General features: G+C 47.2%; 1 long non-coding RNA gene across 2 annotated transcripts in view; it reads left to right on the top strand.

The window, feature by feature from the left end:
• The window catches only part of LOC143997809 (uncharacterized), a 54,756-nt gene extending 36,462 nt beyond the window's left edge, over positions 1–18,294 (top strand). Inside the window, exons 1-4 of one of the 2 annotated variants that reach the window (XR_013277741.1) lie at positions 7,790–7,966; positions 15,322–15,435; positions 15,550–15,618; positions 17,985–18,294. This is a non-coding gene — a long non-coding RNA (uncharacterized LOC143997809). Of the gene's footprint in view, positions 1–7,789; positions 7,967–15,321; positions 15,436–15,549; positions 15,619–17,984 lie in introns of those variants that run through there. The other variant, XR_013277742.1, reaches the window with a different exon arrangement.
• The last annotated feature ends 212 nt before the right edge of the window (positions 18,295–18,506 follow it).

The following is an 18,506-nucleotide window of genomic DNA, read 5'->3' as shown; positions in this document are numbered from 1 at the left end:
AATGGGGTGCCAATTCTCAATCACTGAAGGATCTTTACCCTTTGACAGAAGGATCACTGCAGATTGCCTCATGGAGGGAGGGAGAGAACCCTCATACAAACAGCCATTAAAAACCTCCGCAAGGTAGGGAGCCAGGATCGTCTTAAAACATTTACAAAACAGTCGGCTGTCAACCCATCTGGCCCTGGCATTTTCTTGATGGCCAGTTTATCAATAGCCTGGACTACCTCATCTGCAGTGATTTCATCTGTCAAATTCATCAAAGGAACATTACTTTCCAGTCCTGGTGTAGAGTCCAAAAAACCCAACATCCTTGTCCGATCAAGGTTCCTTCCTCCAAGGAGATCGGCATAGTATGACCTGACAACCTCCAGGATCCCTGACCTAGACTTCGTCAGAGAGCCCGTACTGTCCTTCAGGTCATGGACCGTCTTAACTGCTACGCTCTGTTTACAGTTCTGGTAAGGGTCAGGCGAATGGTATTTCCCGTAATCCCTCTCCTGAACCAAAGAGGCGTGCCGGTCATATTCATGTCTCCTAAGGAGGAGCTTCACCTCAGAGATCGCCCCACAATCTCCTCCATTCGAAACAAGGCGGTCAAGTTTCCTCCGCAAACGCTGGTAGGTGATATACTTATCTTGCTGCTTCTTTCTTCCTATGGCCTTGAAAAGCCTAACAGTCCGCTGTCTTATAAGCTCCCACCATTCTGACTTGCTGCTGCAAAAGTCTAGGATCGTTACCTGTGCTTGAAAAAAGTCCTCAAAGGATTGTCTTACTCTCTCGTCTTCCAGGAGGGCCGAATTCAATCTCCAGATACCCCTCCCCCTAGGTGGCATGTCTGACGCATTCAGAGTCACAGATAGAATACAGTGGTCAGAAAACTCCACTGCCCGGCACACAGGTGCCGAAAAAGCAGAGTCTCCCTTTTAAAAAAACGATCCTACTCTAACTACTACCTCGCTGAAAAGTGAACCCCACGTTGTCTGGGCAACGCTTAATGTGCGCATCTACCAGACCTGCTTCCCTAACTATCGCATTGAGTAAAAGGGTGTCATAGCCCAGCTTATCTCTGAAACCTCTCCTGTCTTTAGACCTAGTAATGGTGTTGAAATCACCTCCAAAGATAACCTGCTGGGCCGTAAAAACAAAAGGCTTAATCTTTGTAAAAGGCATTACCTGTCCCATTTCATATGGGGACCATAGATGTTAATCAGGTGCAGGTCCTGCCCCTTTACAGAGACGTCCAAGACCATGCATCTCCCAATCTCTACCTCAATTACCCGCCGGCATGTTACCATACCAGAAAAAAGGACTGCAACCCCGCTGTAAGGCTCGGCCGTAAAAGAGACCAAAATGAGGGACCACGTCTCCACTCCTTCTTTGGCAGATGTATATCGGCCAGACTATTCAGATGGGTCTCTTGCAAAAACAAAATGTCAGCATCAAATTTGCCAAGCAAAAATAAGGCCATATGACGAGCACTTACTGATCTTAAGCTGGCAACATTAATGGTTGCCACTTTTAACGGAGTGGGAACTGCCATTAGGGTAATTGAGGCAGACGTTTCTTAGCCTGACTACTCCCTCATCCTGGAGAACCAGCGCGCTTCATTGCACCCTGGCACTCATCATCCATAGAGTGTGTCGTACTCAATGAGTCCCACCTATCGTCATCATCTGACAGGACCTCAAACTTATTTGCCAAAGGCAGAACCTTAGGATTTAAGGTAACTGAACCCATTTTTTTCCTTCTTTTGCCCTTCCTCCTTCTATCCATCAACCACTTCATATCATCATATCAAACCCTGCAGGCAGCATGGAGGGGAGGGGGAGGGACTGGCACCACACTTGACGCACCTGCTCCAGCACCTCTTGCTGCCTCTGCAATTTTGGAAGACATAGACACAGAAGGATTGGACACAATTCTCAGTAACTGATACCTTACATACTGACTGGGAAGACACGGGCACACTAGGCAAACACACAGACTGGGAAGACACGGCACACTAGGCACATGCACAGACTGGGAAGACACGGCACACTAGACACATACACAGACTGGGAAGACACGGCACACTAGGCACATGCACAGACTAAGAAGACACAGACACATTGGGTATTGGCACAGACTCAGATGGACTCACAGGCCCTCCAGCTCCTGAGCACTCAGCATCCTCCATGTCCAGGGGGGAAGAACTCTTTCATTAGCTCAGGCTTGTTGTGCATTGCCCCAGGACACTGACTGCCAGGGTGTCCCACCGCATTGCACAGATTGCACCTTATAATGTTACAATTCTTTGCCAAATGTCCTACACCCTGACACAGAGAGCACTTCTTCACCGGACAGGAGTATGCAAGATGCCCTTTATCCCCACACTGTTGCAGAGCTTTGGCTGGCCCGTGTAGAAGATGGTCAGCCTGTCCCTCCCCAGGAAGGCTGAGGATGGCAGATGTTGGATGACATTGATAATGACTTGATGATTAATGATTAATTTTAACTGTGCAGACCACCCCCCGTCCATATTCTTTAGGGGGCTCAGGATTGTCACCATTTTAATGAGTGGCTGGCACAATACAAGCTTGGGGATGAGCCCTCTGCAGTCCGGCAGGCCCCTTCACACGTGCTCATATTTCTCCCAAAATATGTCCAAAGACTCCAGACAGATAAAGGACAATTCATACTCAAAGGAACCGGCCGGACTGATAAGGGTGACGATATCTGTGGGGCTAAACCTTATCTGCAGATAACCACTGCCCTCCTATGCGGAGGAAGACCTCCACCCTCCCATCTAAGCTGCACAACATTCCTCCTTTTAAACACTGAGGAAGATAAAACATTTCCATATTTCTTCGCTGCTTGCTCCCCCTTCCCAGATCCTGTAGCAGCAACACCAGGATATGCACCAGTAACTGCAATCTTGTCCTTAGACACAATCAAACCAGTTGGCAGACAGTCTGATTGAGCTGGGATAGCAGTCTTTGGATCAACAGAGGTGAGACCCGCCCTTTCCCCCTGCTCTGAACACTCAGCTTCTTTCCTGGGTTCAAGCACAGTCTTGGCTACTGCAGACTCCTGGAGAGTTGTAGCACTACTGCTCCCAGCATCTCCTCCACCATTCTCAGGAACAGCCGCTGTGTCTGGTCCAGGCAAAGTCTCTGCATTGTCCATGGCGCTCCTCTCTGCAGACTGAAGCTGACAGTTATTCCCAACACTCTCACCAATTTCTTTTGCATCTGAAGCTTTGTTTTCACCAGATAAAGCAGAGGGTATTGTATGTTGGACATTGTCTATGGGTCTGGGCTGACTGCCCGTAGCACTACAACCCTCAGCAAGCCCATTGCGATTAAAGTTCACACCGCACACACACTGTACCTGCTTGCTGTGCTGTTACTTCTGCAATGTGTGTAGGAGAGTGCCAATAGAATAGAAAAGTTAATTGGGGTACCTTCGTCCCATCAAAATATGAGCAAAAAGGAGAGAGGCTGTATTCGGACTTTAGTGGTAACATACGATTGGCTGTTAATGAACATTCAATAATAAAATTATTCAAGATATTTTATTACGAAGAGAAAATACATTCATTTAACACAGGTAAGTATAAAACCAAATCACGACAATCAAAAAATTCTTAACAATTAGAACATTTATACCCAGGGCAGGACTTAGGGTGGTGGGGGCCCCTGGGCTTGAGTCACTTTGGGGCCCTACCTTCTATACATTACCGTATTTATCAGTGTATAACACGCGCCGGAGTATAACACACACCACAAGTTTAGGAGGGAATTTTAAGGAAAAGAACTTACATTTAAATGCCCATCAATGCAGCCTTATCAGTATCCATCTGCAGCCTTGCCCCAGTGTAATTTGCAGCCTTTTCATTGCAGTCTTGAAGTTTAAAAATGGTGCCACCGAGATGCTGTGTATTTTGACAGCCCTCGGGTCCTCTTGGCGGCCCTCGGGTCTTCCCGGCGGCTCTCGGGTCCTCTCACAGTCCCGAGTGTACCCAGTCCCTGTGTTATGTCCATCATAGGGCGTGACTGGGCGTGACCGTGAGCGGAGCCGAGCTTAGTACACTCGGCTATGTATCTCGGCGGGGCCCCCTATTGAGCGGGGCCCATGGGCTTGAGCCCAGTCAAGCCCAATGGTAAGTCCGGACCTATTTATACCATCTTAGTAGTAATTACTCTACATGTTTCATGGACTTGGCCGCTTCTTCAGGAGCTTATTTGTTATTCAGATGCTATGTAGAAAGGGATTGTCATATAGCTAAGAGATAGAAAAATACATATTATTATTCACAGGAAAAAAACATTATGTGATTACAACCAATAACAATTCATGTAATTATTAGACATCCACTGCAAAACACCCACCATCTACACGTCTTGGAGGGGGGGGGGCGTCGATGAGCCGGGCGCCCTGGAACAAAAAGTGTCCCACCCCGGAGAGCCGGTTATAAGGCACTGAATACGGCTAATACTTAGCCTAGTTGGAAGAGAACAAAAAGGTATAGTCAAATGTCTATAAGGTCATCAAAGATAAGATGACGTATGTGTGATACATTTAAACATATATGCATATTTAGACAGGGTTCTATCATGCCTGGAGTGGGCGTGTTAACAACTGGGCAGGCTCAATAGGAGGATGTGGTTTATCACTATGAAGGGAGTTGTATCTAGAAGGTAGGGATACATAACTGAATTCTATAGGGAGCACACTATATATATATATATACAAACTACAGACAGCTGCGTACACATAGACACACAGCTAAAACTGCGTCCATAGAAAACAATGCAGTCTCTTTATGGGGAACCTTATAGTAGTATCAAAGCACCAGAGTCCGTTTGCTGGATACTGAAAACTGCACTAGTCACATAGAAAGTGTATACTCCTATAAGAGATATGACATAGGGTGTAATTAGTAATGTTTGCCTCCACCATGGTGTGTGCCTATTCATGTGCCCACACCGGTCGTGCAACGCATAAATCAATCTGTAGTTCTTTAGTATGGAAGATGTTCTTACCTTTGCAGCTGGTAAGTAATCTCTATACTTGCAGGGAAACCACATCAGCAGTACACATAGACAATGGACAGAACCATATCAATGGGTAAAATAAGATATCCTGAAAGCAGGACAAATGACAAGATCAGGACCTGATCCAAATATCAAAGTGTATAGTAAAGCCGTTGTTAGTGAGGGAAGAGCGCTTACCAAATAGCTTTCATCCAGTTGTGTCCCCCACAGAGACATAGTTACTAAGGTTGAATAAAGACACCAGTCCATCCAGAGTGAGTGTCTACAATTGTCCCTATCCCTGTACATTGCACACTCACATTGGTTCCTACCCCCAAGGAGCCCACAATCCAAGGTCCCCATTCATATACTAGGGGCCAATTTTCAACAGAAGCCAATTAACCTACCTGCATGTCTTTGGAGTGTGGGAGGAAACCGGAGTACCCGGAGGAAACCCACGCAGGCACAGGGAGAACATGAAAACTCCAGGCAGGTGGCGTTGTGGTTGGGATTCGAACCAGCGACCCTTCTTACTGCTAGGTGAGAGTGCTAACCACTACACCACTGTGCCGCCCTAAAGAGATGGAGACGGACAGCTAATATTGCTATCATCGTCTCTGTTTAAATCATATGTGCCAGCAACGCGACTCCTATCTGGGGACGTCCACGACGTGATAGGCGTCCGACGTCACCGGACCCAGACTTGTAGTGCGCATGCGCCGAGTAGCGCATGCTCAGTGCCCCAAAAACAGCAGAGACCTCCCACTGATGTAGGCGCTCTGCTATTCAGACACCGGGATACGAGCAAGCCAAAAAGCAGCTCGGCTCCCCCTACAGGACCGCACACGCCCACCGGGGTGGGAGCACAAAAAGACCAAGTCCAACCTACAGGCCAACGCCTCCCCCGAGCCGAGTTAGGGTGCGCCATGTTGGAAAAGGGAAGGCTGCCCATAACTCTGAAAAAAACGTGGGGAAGAATGAGGCCTCCTAGTGGGGGGAGTCGGGACTATCACAAGGAAGTCCGGAACCTCCCAAGGGGAAAAATAATACAGCAGATGTCTGTACAGCTTATAATACAAAAAATATAGCATAAACATAACATACTAAGAAAACTTGTTCTACATATATATGTACACGCATCATATAAGTCTAAAAATAGGCCAACTTAACCACTTTCAGACCGGACCATTTTGCTGGTCAATGACCAGAGGTCTTTTTGCAATTTGGCACTGCGCTGCTTTAGCTGGTAATTGCGCGGTCATGCAATGTTGTACCCAAACAAAATTTGCATCCTTTTTTTCCCCACAAATAGAGCTTTCTTTTAAAGGTATTTGACTGACTCTGCGATTTATTTTTTTTTGGGATATAAACGTAAAAAGATCGAAAATTTGGAAAAAAAAATGATATTTTCGACTTTTTGTTATTAGAAAAATCCAATAAACTCAATTTTAGTCATACATTTAGGCCAAAATGTATTCAGCCACATGTCTTTGGTAAAACAAAAAAAAAAAAAAAATTAATAATTGTATATTTATTGGTTTGCGCAAAAGTTGTCACGTCTACAAACTAAGGTACATTTTCTGGAATTTACGCAGCTTTTAGTTTATGACTGCTTATCTCATTTCTTGAGGTGCTAAAATGGCAGGGCAGTACAAAACCCCCCCAAATGACCCCATTTTGGAAAGTAGACACCCTAAGGAAATTGCTGAGGGGCATGTTGAGCCCATTTTTTTTTATTTTTTTGCGATTGAATAATGACAAAAAAATGATATATTGCTCACACATGCCATGATTATATGTGGAATTGTACCCCAAAATACATTCTGCTGCTTCTCCTGAGTACGGGGATACCGAAATGTTCGAACGTCTGGTCGCTTTGAACGTGATGACGTAAGACGGGACTAAACAAGGAAGTTCATAGCCAGTAGCCAATAGCTGCCCTTGCGTTGTAATTGGTCCATCGGACCAGCACACAGACGAACGGTTTTCCACGATTTTAGTCCGTTGGAATTGAGTGCGTCGGATAGATTTGAAACATGTTCTATTTCTAGGTCCGTCTGATTTTTTTTTTTCAAAAAACGATCGGACTAGCCCACGCGCGATCGGATTGTCTGATACACTGATCCCTTCGGACCTAGTCTTCCGGAAAGTCCGGTCGTGTGTATGCGGCATATGACGTCACTTGCCAATGATCCACCACAGCCGCTTCACTTCCTAGAATTTGTTATTATTAGTGGTGAGCCAAAACATACCCAGGTTCAGTTCAAGTCCGTCGGGAAGTCCGTCGGACCTAGTCTGCCCGGAAAGTCCGGTCGCGCGTACGCGGCGTTAGGGACTGAGCAGCAGAACGGATAGGTTGATGTTGAGTCCAAATGTCACATCGCAGACTTCGTCAGTAAGAAGCTGCTTCTCTGGCTGGTTGAGTGGCGATTGGAGGAATTCCAAATCACTTCTGACCCACAATTCAACTCTTTAGGACCAGAATGGACATTGAACTTGCTGTGATCATCTCCCAGGGGCCCCTCCAACCGGACTTTGCAAAGGAGTGCTACACAAACAAGCCCCTAAATATCCCTGATGTCCCGCTTCTACCATTCCCATCGCTCTACCATCAGGATGAAAAAAGAAATTCCTCACATTACATCCTAATCCGTAACATATTCCAATAAAATCAATGTAGAATGTGGGAATTCGAGAGGGGGAGGGGGAGGGATACAAAGAAACTGCTATGAGCGCTGTGAAGGGAAGGGCCAGGAAGAGGGGAAGGGTGGGGGCCACACATTGTACAACGTCTTTCTGTCGTGTTGCTGTAGTGAGGATCGGGGTGAGGGTCAGTGATGAGGACTCTGGTGATCTTGGGGGTTCTCGTGGTCTGCGTGCTGCTGGTGACCCCATCTAATGGTGACCGGACGGAGTCTGGAAATAATCCCCAGGATGGAGGAGGGGAGGTGAGCTCCAAGGGGGGATTGTACTGTGTGAGGGTTTTATATATTTAGGAACTTTCCGTCCACATCATAAGACCTTCTATGGACACGGCTGCACTACCAGATATGTCCATACATAGCAATTAATAGTTATCACCAAGCAATACAATGTATCAATACTTATCTGTCATTTATATATAATCATTACAATGCTCTACAGATCTCAGTACAGGAATAATGAATGAATGAATGAATGAAATATTTGTATAGCGCACAATGCGAACTGAATCCCCTCAAGGCGCTGTGGCGAGCTTTGATCATCGGCTAGAAGAGGAAGGTCTTGAGTTTTTTCCTAAAAGCCAGGTGGTTTTCTTCCAGACGGATGTTGATTGGTAGAGCATTCCATAGCCGAGGACAATGTAGCAATATGTATCTGTCGTGTATATAAAATGCCTCAGGCCACCACCAATAATCATTGTAGTCTGTCTAATATATGTGTTTCCTTTGATCAGCAGCTCCATCTAATGGCCAAAATTCGATATCTTCCTGATTGAGGCATTTCAGGAAAATACTGCATTATGACCACTAGAGGGAGCAAGCTTGTGATATTGTTTTCTAGCAGATGCTCTCGTGTGGGGTAATTTTTCTGAGTTTCTACATACAAATGATGTGATGTCTCTGGCACCGTCTATGGAAATCCTACTGTCTCCTGTCATTGAAAGGAGTGCAGTTTTTTTAAAATGTCACCTAAAAATGGAGGACCCTCTCCACGCTGTATAGTAGTTTTAAAGAAATATTTGTCAATCCGTTGCCTAATAGCCTTAGAAATTACGAGAACGGATTATCAATATTCACCCCGGTGACTTCAATAGGGTCCCAAATGAACATTTGCAATTTCTGGAATTTATGATGACGTCAATGAACAGCTCGGCACTGACGCTCACCTCTCATTGTAAGACTGCTGTGCGTTTTGTATAATCTTGGATGGTTGTTTATGTTGTTGAGTAGTGTGGAAGCACAGGGTGCTCTTTAACCTGTTCCTGTGCAAACCCAGGGTTAGTGACCTTGTCTTCATAGTGTACAATAGGCACGGAGACCCCCAAGGAAAACTATCCTTCTTTCCCTTGTCCTGCGGGGCAACTCACCCTGACTTAACCACTACCTGTTGACATAGTCCTCTACACACTTGCTTCCAGCCTTACACCAATGGATCTGACGCTGCACCTTGGGCGCACGTTTAATTTTTAGGAGACATCCCCATATAAAAACTAGGAGAAGCCTCCTAGGAGACGTCCCTATATAGAGACTAGGAGAAGTCATCTAGGAGACGTCCCCATATAGACACTAGGAGATATCCCCAAATACATAGTAGGGTAAGTCATCTAGCAGACATACCTATATAGGGACTAGGAGAAGCCTCCTAAGAGACCTTCCTATATACAGACTAAGAAAAGCCTCCTAGGAGACATTCCCATATAGTGACTTGGAGAAGTTTCGTAAGAGACGTCCCCATATATACACTAGGAGACATCTCCATATGGAGACTAGAAGAAACCTCCTAGAAGATATCCCGAAATAGAGACTAGGATAAGTTGTCTAGGAGACATCCCCATATAGAGATTAGAAGAAGTCTATTAGGAGATATTCCAATATACAGGAGAGGAGTAGACTCCTAGCAGACATCCCTATATAGGGACTAGGAGAAGCTCCCTAAGAGACGTTCCTATATACAGACTAAGAAAAGTCTCTCTGAAGACATTCCCATATAGCTACTAGACATGTGCAGAGTAAAATATTTCGTTTCGGAATTTCATTTTCGTCCGAAAACTTAATTTATTTAGTTACTCCCGAAATTTGTTTTTATTTATTTCGTTTTTCGTTCAAAAATTGCATTCGTCCGAAAATCCACATGAATTACGGTCGAATCTGTCTTGGAAGGCTTATGGTGTCTGTCGAATGTATAAAGAAGATTCGACGGAGCTAACTATATAGCATACTTTAGAACCCTATTAAAGTCTATTGGACTCCAACGTTCAAAATCTAAAGTGCTAATTTTAAAGGCTAATTTGCAAGTTACTGTCCTAAAAAGTGTTTGGGGACCCGGGTCCTGCCCCAGGGGAGTGTTTGGGGACCCGGGTCCTGCCCCAGGGGAGTGTTTGGGGACCCGGGTCCTGCCCCAGGGGAGTGTTTGGGGACCCGGGTCCTGCCCCAGGGGACATGGATCAATGCAAAAAAAGTTTTAAAAACGGCCGTTTTTTCGGGAGCAGTGATTTTAATAATGATTAAACTGAAACAATAAAAGTGTAATATTCCTTTAAATTTCGTAGGGGGGGGGGGGTGTCTATAGTGTGCCTGTGAAGGGGCGCATGTTTCCCGTGCTTAGAACTGTCCCAGCACAAAGTGTCATTTCTGCAGGAAAAAAAGTCATTTAAAATCACTCGCAGATATTATGAATTGTCGGCTCCGTAATACAGAGAACACTCATTGAAAGTCATTGATAAAATAAATAAATAAATAAATTAAAAAAAAAGCGTGGGGGTCCCCCAAATTCAATTACCAGGCCCTTCGGGTCTGGTATGGATATTAAGGGGAACCCTGCCTCAAATTTAAGAAAAAATTTGACGTGGGGTTCCCCCTAAAAATCCATACCAGACCCTTTATCCGAGCACGCAACCTGGCAGGCCGCAGGAAAAGAGGGGGGGACGAGAGAGCGCCCCCCCTCCCTCCTGAACCGTACCAGGCCACATGCCCTCAACATTGGGAGGATGCTTTGGGGGTCCGTGACCCCTCAAAGCAGCTTGTCCCCATGTTGATGAGGACAAGGGCCTCATCACCACAACCCTGGCCGGTGGTTGTGGAGGTCTGCGGGCGGGGGGCTTATCAGAATCTGGAAGCCCCCTTTAACAAGGGGACCCCCAGATCCCGCCGCCCCCCCCGTTTGAAATGGTAAGGGGGTACAAAAGTACCCCTACCATTTCACAAAGAAAGTGTAAAAAATGGTTAAATAAAACAATCACACTTTTGAAAAATTCCTTTATTAAAAATAAAAAAATAAAAAAAAGATTCCAGCGGTGGTAATCCACTCTTGCTATCCAGCGATGGACGGTCATCTCTCCAGCGATGTCTCATCTCATCCAGCGCAGCGCAGCATCCTTCTTCTGTCTCCGTGGAGGAGACACTGCAGGAATTCCGGCGGCTGACGTTTCTTATATACGGAGGGCGGGGCCACCCATCACCTGACCCCGCCCCCCCCTGACGCAAGGGGAACACTATAGACACACCCCCCCTACGAAATTTAAAGGAATATTACACTTTTATTGTTTCACTTTAATCATTATTAAAATCACTGCTCCCGAAAAAACGTCTGTTTTTAAAACTTTTTTTTGCATTGATCCATGTCCCCTGGGGCAGGACCCGGGTCCCCAAACACTTTTTAGGACAGTAACTTGCAGAATCTTTTCTCTCTCTCAAATCTTTTTTCTCTGTCGAATATTTTCTCTATATAATCTTGGACTAATAGAGGTAAGGTTAGGCACATTCGACCACAGGTTCTATAGACACATTGTTATTGTCAGAGTCACATCGAATCTCCTATTCTATATCGAACTGTTGTAACAATGAAAACGAAAATAAAGCATTGGACTCCATTGTCTGTACACATCTGTTCACTGACAGTGAAAATGAGGTGGGAAGTGGACATAGGCCCACTAGATGAGGACCAGTGGGAGGAGGCCCTACAGGCAGCGACTATTTTCTCCTTAAATGTGACTCAACGGCTGACACAGCTATACACTCTCCTGATGTGATAGAGGGGACCAGTGGCGGAAATATCAGGGTCGCAACAGTCGCAGTTGCGACTGGGCCCTGGAATTCCATCACTGTCGGGGGGCCCCGGCGTGGTTGCTTTTCACAGGGCTGTGAGTGAAGCGCGTGTCTCATGTAAACAGCAGCACAGAGACACCGGCACTCGGGAGTGAAGTTTCATTTTCCCTTGTCCGCTCGCAAAACACACAGCTGATCTGCTCCCCCTTCGGCCCCCCTCCCCTCCTCTCCTCTCCTGTGTTCTCCGCGGGCATTCAGGTGTGAAGCTAACAAGCTCACATTTCCCGCGGAGAACACAGGAGAGGAGAGGAGGGGAGGGGGGGCCGAAGGGGGAGCAGATCAGCTGTGTGTTTTGCGAGCGGACAAGGGAAAATGAAACTTCACTCCCGAGTGCCGGTGTCTCTGTGCTGCTGTTTACATGAGACACGCTCTTCACTCACAGCCGTGCTGACTCCTCTCCAGTGTGTAGACTCTGGAAGATCCCACCGCCCATCAACATCCATAGAGCTGCTGATCGCTGCCTCCCCCCAGGTGCGTGGGGGGGGGGAGGTACAGAGATCTGCTGGGGGCCAAGGTGCACAGCGGAGTCCAGCAAGGTACAGCGAAACCTCTTTAAGGGGGGTGACTGTCTAGGGACCCTAAAGTAAGGGGGGCTCTCTGGGGACCCTAAAGTAAGGTGGGGTATCTGGGGATCCTGATGTCCAGTACCACCGCCACCCCTCCTCCAGTGCCACCCCTCCTCCAGTACCACCACCACCACCGTGCTACCCACCTTCAGTACCACCGCCACCCCTCCTCCAGTACCACCACCACCCACCTTCAGTACCACCGCCACCCCTCCTCCAGTACCACCACCACCCACCTTCAGTACCACCGCCACCCCTCCTCCAGTACCACCACCACCCACCTTCAGTACCACCGCCACCCACCTCCAGGACCACCGCCACCCCCTCTCCAGTACCACCACCATGCCACCCCCTCTCCAGTACCACCACCATGCCACCCACCTCCAGTACCACCGCCACCCCTCTCCAGGACCACCATGCCTCTCCAGTACCACCACCCACCCTCTAGTACCACCACCGCCACCCACCTCCAGTACCACCGCCACCCCTCTCCAGGACCACTATGCCTCTCCAGTACCACCACCCACCCTCTAGTACCACCACCGCCACCCCTCTCCAGGACTACCATGCTGCTCCAGTACCATCGCCACCCTCCTCCAGTACCACCACCACCCACCTCCAGTACCACCGCCACCCCTCTCCAGGACCGCCATCCCTCTCCAGTACCACCACCCCCCCTTCAGTACCACCACTGCCACCCACCTCCAGTACCACCACCACCCACCTTCAGTACCACCGCCACCCACCTCTAGTACCACCACCACCGCTCTCCAGGACCACCATCCCCCTCCAGGACCACTATCCCCCTCCAGGACCACCACCGCCACCCACCTCCAGTACCACCGCCACCCCTCTCCAGGACCACCATCCCCCTCCAGTACCACCACCACCCCTCTCCGGGACCACTATCCCCCTCCAGTACCACCAATGCCACCCCTCTCCAGGACCACCATCCCCCTCCAGGACCATCACTGCCACTCCCCTCCAGGACCACCACCGCCACCCACCTCCAGTACCACCATCCCCCTCCAGTACCACCACCGCCACCCACCTCCAGTACCACCACCCCTCTCCAGGACCACCACTGCACTGGTGACACAGGTTCCACTGGGGACACAGGCTGCACAGAAATGTTTTACTTTGTTGTACAGTGGAAAAAAAATATAGTATCAAAATCATGCTTTTCGGGGGGGGGGGGGGGGGCCCTTCCTGATTTCTTGCACCGGGGCCCTGAGGTTTCTAGTTACGCCTCTGGAGGGGACCTCTGGTGTGATGGAGAGGATGTCTGATGTGATGGAGAGACCTCTGATGCGATGGAGAGGATTCTTTGATGTGATGGAGGGGACCTCTGATGTGATGGAGGGACCTCTGATGTGATGGAGAGGACATCTGATGCGATGGAGAGGACCTCTGATGCGATAGAGAGGATTATTTGATGTGATGGAAGGGACCTCTGATGTGATGGAGGGACCTCTGATGTGATGGATGGATCTCTGATGGGATAGAGTGGACATCTGATGTGATGGAGGGACCTCTAGTGTAATGGAAGGGGCCTCTTATGTGATGGAGGGCACCTCTGGTGTGATGGGGGGACCTCTGATGTGATGGAGGGGACCTCTTATGTGATGAGGGGACCTCTAGTGTGATGGAGGGGACCTCTGATGTGATAGAGGGGTCCTCTGATGTGATGGAGGGACCTCTAGTGTAATGGAAAGGACCTCTGATGTGATAGAGGGGACCTCTGGTGTGATGGAGAGGACCTCTAATGTGATGGAGGGACCTCTGATGTGATAGAGGGACTCTGATGTGATGGAGGTGACCTCTGATTGGATAAGGGGACTCTGATGTAATGGAGGGACCTCTGATGTGATGGAGGGGCCTCTGGTGTGATGGAGAGGACCTCTGGTGTGATGGAGAGGACCTCTGATGTAATAGGGGGATTTTGATGCGATGGAGAGGACCTCTGATGTGATGGAGGGACCTCTGATGTGATGGAGGTATCTCTAGTGTGATGGAGAGGACCTCTGGTGTGATGGAGAGGACCTCTGATGTAATAGGGGGATTTTGATGTGATGGAGGGGACCTCTGATGTGATGGAGGGATCTCTGATGTGATGGAGGGACCTCTGATGTGATGGAGGGATCTCTGATGTGATGGATGGACCTCTGATGTGATGGAGAGGATCTCTGATGTGATGGAGGGACCTCTGATGTGATGGAGGGGACCTCTGATGTGATGGATTGACCTCTGATGTGATGGAGAGGATCTCTGATGGGATGGATGGATCTCTGATGTGATAGGGATATTATGATGTAAAGGATGTAAAAATAAAACTTGGACAAGTGCACACCTTGTGGCGGGGTTGGGTATCGTACAGTGACATGAACAGGAATCACACACCGCAGACTAGAGACGATAACGGTGGTTTACCTAAAATAATTTGTTTTTATAACTTTCTATTTTCTTGAGAATTCTGTTTGTGAAATATTTCTATGTCAATAACAAAAAAAGAGAAAGTTCATTCACAGAAAAGTGACAAAGAATCAGCAGGAAAGCGAATTACTCTTCTATCTCTAATCTATTAAATCTTGATATATTTTGTAATTCCGTGTGACCTCATAGTGGGGGAAAACTGTCTTTAGGCTCCCCCTGCTGATTGGAGTTGGTAGTGCACTGAAGTCTACCTTGCCCGTTTGTTCCCACTGTATGGGTGGCTCCCGGTGACGTCACGCCTTAGTTCTTCACTCCACACTCATATCATATTATAACAAGATATTTATTGTCCTGGAAGCTTTAAGGGGCGGAGTTTTAGAAAAGCGAATTCTTTTTTTTCTTTCATAAAAGTGGAGTTGGATTTCCATTGTGGAAGAACTCCCGATCCCTCTCGTTACGTCTCGTCGCTGGGCAATATATTTGTGTTTGGTTTTGTAGATGGAGATGATGGATGATGGACACCGAGATCTGACCGTACGAAGACTCGCTAAGCGGAATACATCCAAACGGAGACGTTGTCGGTGCAGCGGCAAAGGACCAAAGGGATGCCGGGTACGGTATAAGAGCTTACACTTTATTTCTGGGCTGTCTATCTGCAGTGTCTCTGAAGGCCACCTACTCACACCTCCAACCCTTCCATAAACTCCACCCCTTCTCTCTCCACAGTATTGCCCGGGAGTGTTTGGAGTAGCAGCAAGATCCTCCCCAGTCATGGCGTCCCACACAGAAGAATAGGTAACCTGAATGTCTCCATCTTTATTTCCTGGAAATCGGGGAGGATTTTTACTTAAAGGGACCTTCACCTCCTCAAAATGGCGATTCTGCGTGAACGAGGCCTACAAGCTCTTTCTTTCGGGATCATTTCCTCATATAATAGTCACTTATAGCGGGGTGCCCCCTAAAAAAAAAAAAATTAAAAGTCAGCAGCTACAAATACTGCAGCTGCTGACTTTTAGAAACCGGACACTTACCTGCCCCAGGGTCCAGCAATGCGGGGGAACAAAGCCCCCCCCCCCGTTCCCCACTCCGCTCGCGGCGGCGTCATTCGTACTGTGGGCACCCGGCTGTGGCTTCACAGCTGGGCACCCACTGCGCATGCGCGAGTGGCGCAGTGCACCGTGATACGCAGTCACCTGGGACACGTGACAGGTCCCAGGTGACTGTGCGGCGCGAGGGGAAGTGATGTCACCAGCCCGGGCAAGGAAGAAGGTAGACTACGAGGGACCCCCCTAGCAACAGGTATATAGAGGTGAGTAAAAAATATTTTTTTTTTCCCAATTATTTTTTTATTTTTTTTTAAAGATTTTTAAACACTTTTTTAATTTTTGGTGGCAACACCACTTTAACCGTTTCTGGCACGCCAAAGTACGTCGGCAGAATGTCACGGGCAGGCATATTGGCGTACAGGTACGTCCAATCTTTAATGCCGCCCTGCCATCGCGAGCGCGCCGCCGGCGGCAGCGCACTTGCCTGCCGGTCGGGACCCCCCGTGAGTCCGGTCGCGGGTCCCGCGGACTCGATCGCCGCGGGCATACCCGCGATCGTCTCACGGGGAGGCTGAACGGAGAGCTGCCGTTGTAAACAGCATCTCCCCATTCTCCCTAGCAACTAGTGTTGCTGATCTCTGCTCCATGTGATTGGAGCAAAGATCAGTGTTCACTAAATGAAAGCCCAACCCCCCCACAGTTAGTAACACGCCCCTAGGAACACTTAACCCCTACACTGCCACCCACTGGTTAACCCCTTCACTGCCAGTGTCATTTACTCAAGAATCACTGCATTTATATAGCACTGATTGCTGTAAAAATGACAATGGTCCCAAAAATGTGTAAAAAATGTCCGATGTTTCCGCCAAAATGTCGCAGTCACAATAAAAATCGCTGATCGCCGCCATTACTAGTAAAAAAAAAAAATTATTAATAAAAATGGCATAAAACTATCCCCTATTTTGTAAACGCTATAACTTTTGCGCAAACCAATCAATAATCGCTTATTGTGATTTTTTTTTACCAAAAATATGTAGAAGAATACGTATCGGCCTAAACTGAGGGAAAAATATGTTTTTTTTGTATATTTTTGGGGGATATTTATTATAACAAAAAGTAAAAAATAATGCATTTTTTTTCAAAATTGTCGCTCTATTTTTGTTTATAGTGCAAAAAATAAAAACCGCAGAGGTGATCAAATACCACCAAAAGAAAAATCTCTATTTGTGGGGAAAAAAAAGGACGCCAATTTTGTTTGGGAGCCACGTCGCACGACCACGCAATTGTCAGTTAAAGCGACGCCGAATCGCAAAAAAGTGGTCTGGTCTTTGGCCAGCAAAATGGTCCGGGGCTGAAGGGGTTAAGGACCCGGCCTTTTATTTACTCGTAAAATCAGTATTTGTTTTGTCTGGAAAATTACTTACAACCCCCAAACATTATAGATTTAAAAAAAAAAAATTTTTTTAGCAGAAACCCTAAAAATGGCGATTGTTGCACTTTTTTATGTCATGCAGTATTTGCGCAGCGGTTTTTTCAAGCGCAATTTTTTGGGAAAAAAATATATTTGAATGAGTTTTAATGAAAAAAAAAAAACAATATATAGCCCAATTTTTGTTGGGTAAAATATAAAAAGATAGTGTTCCGGTGAGTAAATAGATACCTAAAATGTCACACTTTAAAATTGCGCACGCGCTCGATGTCCGCCGGTGGCCCGCGACCGTGACACGGAGAGGCAGAACGGGGAGATGCTTATGTCAACAAGGCATTTCCCTGTTCTGCCTAGCAACATGACAGGGATCTACTGCTCCCGGTGATCTCTGTCATGTGAGCCCCCCCCCCCACAGTTAGAACACACTGAGGGAACACACTTAACCCCTTGATCGCCCCCCTAATGTTTAACTCCTTTCCCTGCCAGTGTCGTTTACACAGTAATCAGTGCTTTTTTACAGCACTGATCGCTGTGTAAATGTCAGTGGTCCCAAAATAGTGTCAAAAGTGTCCGATGTGTCACAATGTCGCAGTTCCGATAAAAAAAGATAAAAAGATTTTAACATTTGCATTAGTGTCTGCAATTCTACCTCTATCTTTATTTGTTTTGTGTCTTGTTTTATGTAGAGTGCTTGAGACGTGGAAGGATAACCATCAGCAGCGACAAAGAATACTACCTATGTAGTGTTATATTACTCATCCAGCTTCCTCTACCTATTGTTATACATATAAACACAGACTCGTATTGGCTCTCTAAGGCTCTGATGAAGAGGAAAACCCTCGAAACGCGTTATCCAACCATTCAAGTATCCCTTCTGTGTATTACATCACATATCAATCTATTAAATGTCTAACATCACTTTTATTCACATGTACAAATACGTAGTATTTCTTTGTACATACCCATTTTGTTTTTAATAAACTCCTTTTCATGCAACAGGCCACGCCCCTTTCTTTTCCTTCCTTGCATAATACTTTGGAGTTCTCCTAGTCGGCATAGGCAGCGAGGCTTGCATGATCTCTTCACACATGCACCATTAAGAAAAACTACCACCCCCTACCAAGGCCGTCTGCACCCAGCGCAAGAGAATATCTTTTCTGCCTACACTTTTACACCGAACACCAATGTTAGGGGGGATTTACACTGAC

The sequence above is a fragment of the Lithobates pipiens genome, unplaced genomic scaffold (genome assembly GCF_037356315.1).
Source record: "Lithobates pipiens isolate NorthernLeopardFrog02 unplaced genomic scaffold, aLitPip1_a1.2 Scaffold_19, whole genome shotgun sequence".
Taxonomy (NCBI): domain Eukaryota; kingdom Metazoa; phylum Chordata; class Amphibia; order Anura; family Ranidae; genus Lithobates; species Lithobates pipiens.
The sequence above is the reverse complement of the archived record's forward strand: the minus strand, read 5'-3'. Positions and strand labels throughout refer to the sequence as shown.